Consider the following 8,135-nt stretch of genomic DNA (forward strand, 5'->3'; position numbering starts at 1 on the left):
TTTTGGGTTTCATCTCCATAAGAGTGGCTGAGTTTTTACGTTGGCTCGCCAAGCCTATCATAACCCTCCTCCTTTACCCGGGCTTGGGACCGGCTACGTTGAGACAACATAGGCGGAGTTAAAGGAACGATTTTGTATGAGAAATAAACTTGAATTTGAGAGTATGACTTGTAAGTGAAACAATACCTTAGCAGGCAGCTGGTCATTTTGATTTGTTGGCCATCCTGAGCCCGGTAACACAACAGAAGTACAGAACTCTACATTTTTAATCCAAAAGTTAATGCAAGTGAATGACCCGCACATGCTCGTCTTAATTTTAAACGATTAATCTCTATCATTAGAGTTGGCAAAAGGATTAATCTCTATCATTAATCTCATGCAGTAAAATTTAAAATAAACTTAGGTGCTATTCTGTTAGTGGTGAACTTTGATTCTAAGTAAGATTGAGCTGATGTCTCGTTATTAAATCAACTCATGATGCTGATGTATAAAATCTCCCTCTTTTATTAAATTTTCCATGACTAATCTGCCATATACTGATGAATAAACAGGAAATAAATGCAGATGATTCAGAGTTTCCAACCTTAAGCATATTTGTTTATCTAGACAGAAACAGGGTAATGATATAGCTAGCACTGAAGGAAATAAATTATAGTGGAATGCTGAAGGATTAATTTGCATGTCCATGTTCTTAAGAAAGCAAAAGAGAATCTTGGCTCACTATACACCAACAAGAGCGAGTTTAGGGCTGAATTCCACAAAGTGGTGAATCACATGACAAGTGTTGAAGAATTTGAGGCTGCCTGGGTATACTTGTTGAAAAATACAATTTGAAGTCCCACAATTACATGACAAACCAGTTCGAGATGCGTCGAAAATGGGCATCAAGCCCAATGCATGTGTTCGTCCGTCAGTACATGAGGCTACAATTCGACCGGGAATCAGATGAAAGCTACCAAGAAAACAAGACAAGGATTGTAAGCCGAATTTATGTACATTGTCTTTCATATTTGTTGCTCTGGTTTTTGTATATATCAGCCAACAGAATTAACAAATTATCTCTTTTTTGGTGCTACTCAGAGTAGTGCTGTGATGAGGACAAACGTTGCTATCGAAAGGCACGCGAGTAAGATTTACACAAGAAAGATGTTTGAACAATTTGGTGAGAATCTATTTGAAGGTGGATCATACCAAGTCGAGGAGATTGAAAAGAAAAAGAAAAACATCGCAAGGCACAACGACGCCTTAAAACGAGAGAAGTGGAGTAAGGTCGAATACGAGGTGACCATATCAGATGAAGTTGACTGGTTTGAATGTGAATGCGGGCAGTTTGCCCACATGGGAATGTTTTGCTGCCATGCTTTGAAGGTTACTTTCTGACACGCCATTATGCAGGGGCTGTTCTATCTATTGTTTGCTACCACCCGTGGTGCTTAGCGATTTTTGCTCGTGTGCGCAGGTGATGAACCACGTTGGTGTACTGGAGATACCCAAGCGGCACATCCTAAAAAGATGGACGAAAGATGCTAGAGACATCTTGCCACAACACATAGTTCACTTTCAAAAGGATCAGGCTGCGAATCAATCTTTTACCTGTCGGAGCTCAACTCTGTACCTGCACGCCATGGAACTGGTGAGGATTGGAGAATCATCAATCTCTGCGTACGAGCTCGTATTTGGGAGGATCAAGGACTTAATCATAGAGGTATCTTCGCTGGCGGAAAAGACGGATGGTTTAGGAATTGAGGATAGGATAGCTGCTGAATCAAGTCGAAAGAACAATGGCTCGGTAGGGGCAATCATAAACATTGATGCACAGATGGGTGACAATGAGAACCAGCATGACCGCGTCTGGCAATTGGGATGCCCTCGCTGGTTTGTCTGCTCCAAGCAAGAAGCGTGGTGTTGGCCGGCCGTGCTCGAGCAGAGAGAAAGTGTCATACGAAGGCTTGAGTAAGCGCACAAGGTTGTGCCGTATATGCAAAAGCTCCCAGGGCATAAGAGGACAATCTGCCTGTGCTGAAACAACCTCACAAGCCTGTTACATGCAAGAACTGTTGTGTGACGGGACAACGTCGCACCTCCTGCACGAGGCCGCTTGTGCCCAACGCTTAGGACTTTTTTCAGACCATGTGTAAAACTATAATAATCGAGGATTTTCTAGAGCGTGACTTGTGTCTGAACTTCCCCGCTTGTTCTTCCTGATTGTAAACAGTTGTTTTCAGATAAAGCTGTGGTGTCTGTCCTGATAAATCTGAATTTGCCAATCACTAATAACATCACAGCTATTGTAGCGACCACATAACTAGTTGACAGCTGATCAATAGTGCTTCAGTAATGTTGTTTGCCCACCTGGTTGTGCATAAAAATCACACTGATGGTGCTTATCCCGCTGGCATTTTTGGAAAAGGGTGGCTGGTAGAAAAGTTAATGCGTCCGTGATAGTAACAGGACGGGTAGGCTCAGAAAAATATGTGATCCATCCACGTTTATCCCGTTCCACTACGGCGTGGTCGTTGAGCTGCGCTTTAAAGCACAAGGCCCATCACCGAATACCATGAAAAAACAAGACACACATACGCTCAGGAATACAGATATACACGTGCATCCCGAGGACGACCATCGGCTGAGATTCCGGCCTCAGCTGTTCCCTCGATCAGAAACGAATTTTCGCAAATCCCCCTTCTATTTGATCAACCTCCGGCTCGATATCGCCTGAGCAGCCATGTTGTGAGTCAACGTGTTTGCCATGCAAGCTCTACCCCAACCTTTTCTTCTAGCCTCCTGTGTTGCTCCTCCATGCCGCGTTGCTATCAGCACATATGCCTCCTCGGTTGTTGCTTCATGTGGATTGCTTTCTCATCAAATTTGATATTGTCTGCTCAATCCTGGTCCGTTATTTGATTCACGACCTAAACCAGTAGTGATTACCAAAAATACTTGCTACTATGTAAAGGTACACTTGACTACTCATGTACGTGTGTGATAAGCACCGGATAGCACTTGCTGAATATCAATTATGTAATACAGTGAGAGTACCCATCTTCGTCGTAAACATACTGGCAATGAGAACATTTTAAGCACTGAGGGAATATATATGTTATAATGACACAAAGATAGAACAGTATATGGAATACACCCTTGCATACCTCTTTTCCTTCAGCTACAAAGGATACCCTCGGATCTGTCATCGTTATTCGACTGAGCGAGGAAACAGTTAACCACACAGGAATTATCTAATTAATGGAGCTGACATGTTGGATCACATACTAATAAACTTGGTTAGTGTCATCTACACTCGGTCAATCAGTCTCCCCCTCATTAGATTTTATAAAAGAGAGCCTCCTCTCTGAATTCTATTAACAGAAACCAAAAGTTCATCTACAGCATGAAGAAAACTAAAAAGGGAAGAAGATAACAGAAATAGGAACATTCAGGTAACCCCAGAGGGCACCCAAAACCCACAGATATCTAGGATCCAGGGTTTGCCCTTCAGCAGCTGCGCAACAGAAACAAAATATTTCATCGCTAGATGAGAGTGAACATACTAGCAAAAGCAGTCACCAACAAGCAGGAACAGTCCACAAATGGCAAGAGTGGCTTTAAAAGTTTGATTCCTCTCTTCACTTTAATTGCTTTTAAGCTGACAGTCAAACGACTCCATGTCGCCATCTTTGAGATGCTCGAAAGACATGATTTGTCACTTGCTCGAAGAGCTTTACTCCCCATATCAGCACTAATCTGCAAAATTGACCATGAGTTTAACCAAATAACAAACCACATGAATCAGAACAAAAGTATCAGACACCGCTTTTATTCTCAAAACAGGCCTCATTCATAAACCTCCAAATCGTCAATACAGCAGCCAACCCCACTGCAATACAAAAAAATTGTCTTGATTTTTTTAATCTAAGCCCTCAGAACCTAAAGAAGTCATGATCAGTATAAGGTACAGTTTTTCAGATTAAAAGTGAATTGCAAAATGGTTGAGATCAACTAAGTAGCCCATCTCCGCCACGTAACTAACATGCTTTATTGATGTTCCACAGTTGCAAAGTATCTCCCCAAAGAGTCCTTGTAAATCGCACTGATTCCCATATGATTTTAGGTTTAATGTAGCTGATTTGAACATTAACAAAACAATCACTGAAATAAGACTGACATATTGAATAGAAATATAGTTTGTGGACAATATGCTCGGGACAGATTCGATAAGAGAAGAACAATCAAATAATATGACTTGTACCATTCACACTTAAAACTGACTAACAGAAAGGAAACCAGGAATAATTTTCCAACAATGTAATCATCAGGGATTCAACATCAAACACAGCTAACCCTACAGTTTGCGCTCAGTATGATCAAATACGAATTCGACATGACAACCACAATTGAACATGACGACTTGCAGGATTCACACATAAACTGCATAACGGATAGGAAACCAACTTAATAAACTGATATACAGTTCTCTAGCCACATTATCAGGATGAACTGAATGAGAAGTTGAGAACAACCACTATTGATCACATTTCAGTTGCAACCTTGAAGCTTAAACTGCTCAACAGAAACAAAACAACCTGATATTAGTAGCTCAGAAGAAGCCAACAGCAGTAGACTAACGATGATGGATCGGTCCATTTTGCAATGCATCACTATTGAGAGCCACATCAGAGATCAGTGAGTCATTGCTAGCGATAACAATCTGCCACGATCTGAAAAATTACCAAGCACAAAACTCATAACCAACCAACTGATCCTTCTGCCCATGGAAATGTACACAACATAAGTGCTTGTAATCCAGCATAAGGATGAATTTTGCCATAAATTTTGAGGTTTTTGCCTCGAGGAGCTCGACCGATTTATTGTTAGATGGCCAATAAATCATTTATTGATAAATGCACCAAACCGATTAACACACACATATGAAATCCTTCTTGAATGGAATTTTAATGACAACATATGCTCTTACATTGCATTGCTTACTGCAGTGAACTGTCTGGCTCTGATCAACCTGATTGATTGCTTGCTATTTATATTTCTGTAAAATGTCCCAAGAATAAACATGAGAGTTAAAAAATATCGCATGTCGGAACAATTGAGCTAACTTGAACCCAGTTAAGCAATAGTTGTCTGGCCTCAATCTGAACTGGATTACTATGAAGTTGTTGAGAATGATAACGATGTACTAAACTGTAACTGCTTCAGTAAATAGTAACGTCTCACATAGTTCAATTTTGTAAAAGGAAAACAACATCATCTCTTGGTGTACAGAATGGAATATAGATGCACAACTACCCTAAAAGTGTGTACGAGGAAGGAGACGCGATGTCAGCTTTGATTGCCATGATTCAATCACTCCAATACACAAAAAATGGTTTGGATGTTCTTCTCCCTTCTGACATTTTCAGTCCCTCTATTATGACTCAGGTGAGCAACTCACCAGGAGCTGGTGGGACGCGACGTGAGCAACGTGCGTTGTAGGAGACCTGAAAGCTCTGGCTCGGGGGATCGGATATGGCTGGAACAAAGAGCCATTGCAGCTCCTCCAGTGAAGTCTGACGATGATGGCAACTGCACGGCTAAATTGAAACTGCCAGCAATACACATGTGATCCTCTGTTGCATCAAGCATCCACCATCGTGAGAATGATTCCTTAATTGATCTGAAAAGAGTTGCTTGGATTGATGTACTGTTAGAACTTGATAACAGAGGAGATTGGAAGATGGAGAAGAAAGGGTCAGGGGAGAGGTTCAATTGGGTCGGTGCCTTTTTTAGATCAATATGCTCCTATACCTGGGTGGGGATGTCATGGCCCCGGCGGAGATCCGTGTAGGATTACGGGCCCAGACGCGGGGCGCCTCGGTGGGGATGTCATGATGATCAACTGTCTTTTACATACGAAAGGGAATTTATTCGGCCAAGAAATAAATAACTAAAAACTTGAGTAAAACAAAGGATAGGTTATGATGCATGGTACTGATTAGACCACATATATCAATGTACATAATTTTTTGTACGCGCAAAAAGTAGTAGGTAATAAGCTACGTACAAGGTTGAAGCTCCCTACACATCCAAGGAATAAGGCCATCACAATCATCTATATTCAGCAAGTGCACACAGGCATCAGAGTTCTTGCCTGATCTTGACATGCCGCCATTCTCCGGTTACATATGATGTAATATGTACTCCGTCCCAAAATAAGTGGGACGGAGGGAGTACTTGTTTACGAAGAACAATTTCCTTCTGTAATTACAATGCACGCACATCTTAGATCAGGTTCAACTGAATCTCAGTTCTATAAATTATGTACAGATGCGAATTGGTGGCACCTTATTCTTCTTTTTCTTTTCTATGGACGGGTTCCATCTATTCATCTGGACCATGCACTATCTCCCATAATTATGCCTTGAATCAATAAGCATGTGCATGCACAACCTTTTGTCCCACTAATAGTTGTAGCAGCCCATGAGCCGTACCTGATCACCTTGAACCTAGTATGGAAAAGGAAAACATGTGAAGAATTTCTTCGTAATATACATGAGAAGATATATACTTCTTGCTATTCCTTGGCTGAATATTTAGCACTATATTTTTTTGTTTGACATTCAGACCTTCACTTCTCATTCATTATAATCTGAATGATGCTCATAGTCTATTATGCTCATATGATAGTCCGATTGAATTCCACCATTCCAATTAGTCTCTAGAAGCATCTTAAGCGAAACTACTTATTAGTCAGCCTTGCAAGATATTATGTACTATGTTTGTAAACTAATATAAGATCTTTAGATCACAATTAGTTTACAGAGGGAGTACAACTCTAGCATATTTGCACATGATGATCTCATAAGAGGAGGAAGAACACATGCCTGCAAGGACAGATGAGACGCCCAGGGGATCTCGTGCTTGAGAGCTCCTAGTCAAATCTGCGATGTTCCCCTGAGGGAGAGAGTCGCGGATGGTGGACTCCTCTTCCCCATGAACCCCACCATCATCCTTCCTCCTCCCTCTTCCAGGAAATCCACCTCAAATTCCATGGATTCCTAACGGGGGTCGCTCGAATCGACGGCTGGTTGCTCGGATTGGGTGCCGCGGGCTTGAAGATTGCAGGAGGTTGAAGACCGAGAAGGCTCAGAGTGGCGCCGAAGAAGATTGGGGCAGGTGCAGAGGGGAAGGAGACAGGGCGGTAGACGACCGCGGAAGAAGACCGGCCGCGCGTGCGGTGGCGACGGCGGCGGCGGTGCCGTACGTGTGTGTGTAGGCATCGAGGAGGAGAGGCCGTGCTAGTGGGTTTCTTTTTACAGAAAGATCTGCTCCCCCGTGCGTTGGCCGAGCCCACGAACGAAACGTTTTTTCACCGTTGACCACTTAAATTAGTACCGCGGGTTAATTACCTAAAACAACAGGGACTGTTTTGCAAAAGCGACACGACGGAGAACCCAACAAAATCAATCCATGCTTTATTTTATATATATATAGGGAAAAGATGTAGGAGCCAATATGAGCATCCAGGTTCCGCTATTGGTTATTGACCGGAGATGTGTCTCGGTCATGTCTACATAGTTCTCGAACCCGTAGGGTCCGCACGCTTAACGTTCGATGACGATTTGTATCATGAGTTATGTGTTTTGGTGACCAAAGTTTGTTCGGAGTACCGGATGAGATCAAGGACATGACAAGGAGTCTCGAAATGGTGGACAGGTAAAGATTGATATATTGGAAGGTTATATACGGACACCGGAATGGTTCTGACAAGGTTCGGAGATTTTTCGGAGTACCGGGAGGCTACCGGAACCCCCCGGGAAAGTTAATGGGCCTAATGGGCCATAGTGAAGGAGAGGAGGCAGGCCACGTGAGTTGGCGCCCCCCCCTTGCCCAATCCGAATTGGACAAGGGGAGGGGGCGCGGCCCCCTCTTTCCTTCTCCTTCTCCCTCCTTTCCCCTTTCCCCCTGTTCATTCGAAGGAAAGGGGGGCGAATCCTACTAGGAACGGAGTCCTAGTAGGACTCCCCCCTCTTGGCGCGCCCCCTTGGGCCGGCCTCCTCCTCCCCCTCCTTTATATACGTGGGTAGGGGGGCACCCCAAAGACACAACAGTTGTTTCTTAGCCGTGTGCGGTGCCCCCCTTCACAG

At 43.1% G+C, this 8,135-nt stretch overlaps 1 long non-coding RNA gene across 5 annotated transcripts; it reads right to left on the bottom strand.

Moving 5' to 3' along the window:
- Positions 1-2,482: 2,482 nt before the first annotated feature.
- LOC123052817 (uncharacterized) lies at positions 2,483-7,327 on the bottom strand. Of its 5 annotated transcripts, XR_006425087.1 has the most exons (5): positions 6,333-7,327; positions 5,444-6,246; positions 4,973-5,041; positions 4,581-4,715; positions 2,486-3,741 (listed from the first exon to the last, which is right to left on the bottom strand). It is a non-coding gene; the product is annotated as an uncharacterized lncRNA (long non-coding RNA). The 5 variants fall into 5 exon arrangements; XR_006425085.1 differs by having other exon boundaries at positions 2,486-4,715; XR_006425089.1 differs by having other exon boundaries at positions 2,483-5,887; positions 6,053-6,246.
- Positions 7,328-8,135: the final 808 nt, after the last annotated feature.

Source organism: Triticum aestivum, chromosome 2D (assembly GCF_018294505.1).
Source record: "Triticum aestivum cultivar Chinese Spring chromosome 2D, IWGSC CS RefSeq v2.1, whole genome shotgun sequence".
In the NCBI taxonomy this organism is placed as follows: Eukaryota; Viridiplantae; Streptophyta; class Magnoliopsida; order Poales; family Poaceae; genus Triticum; species Triticum aestivum.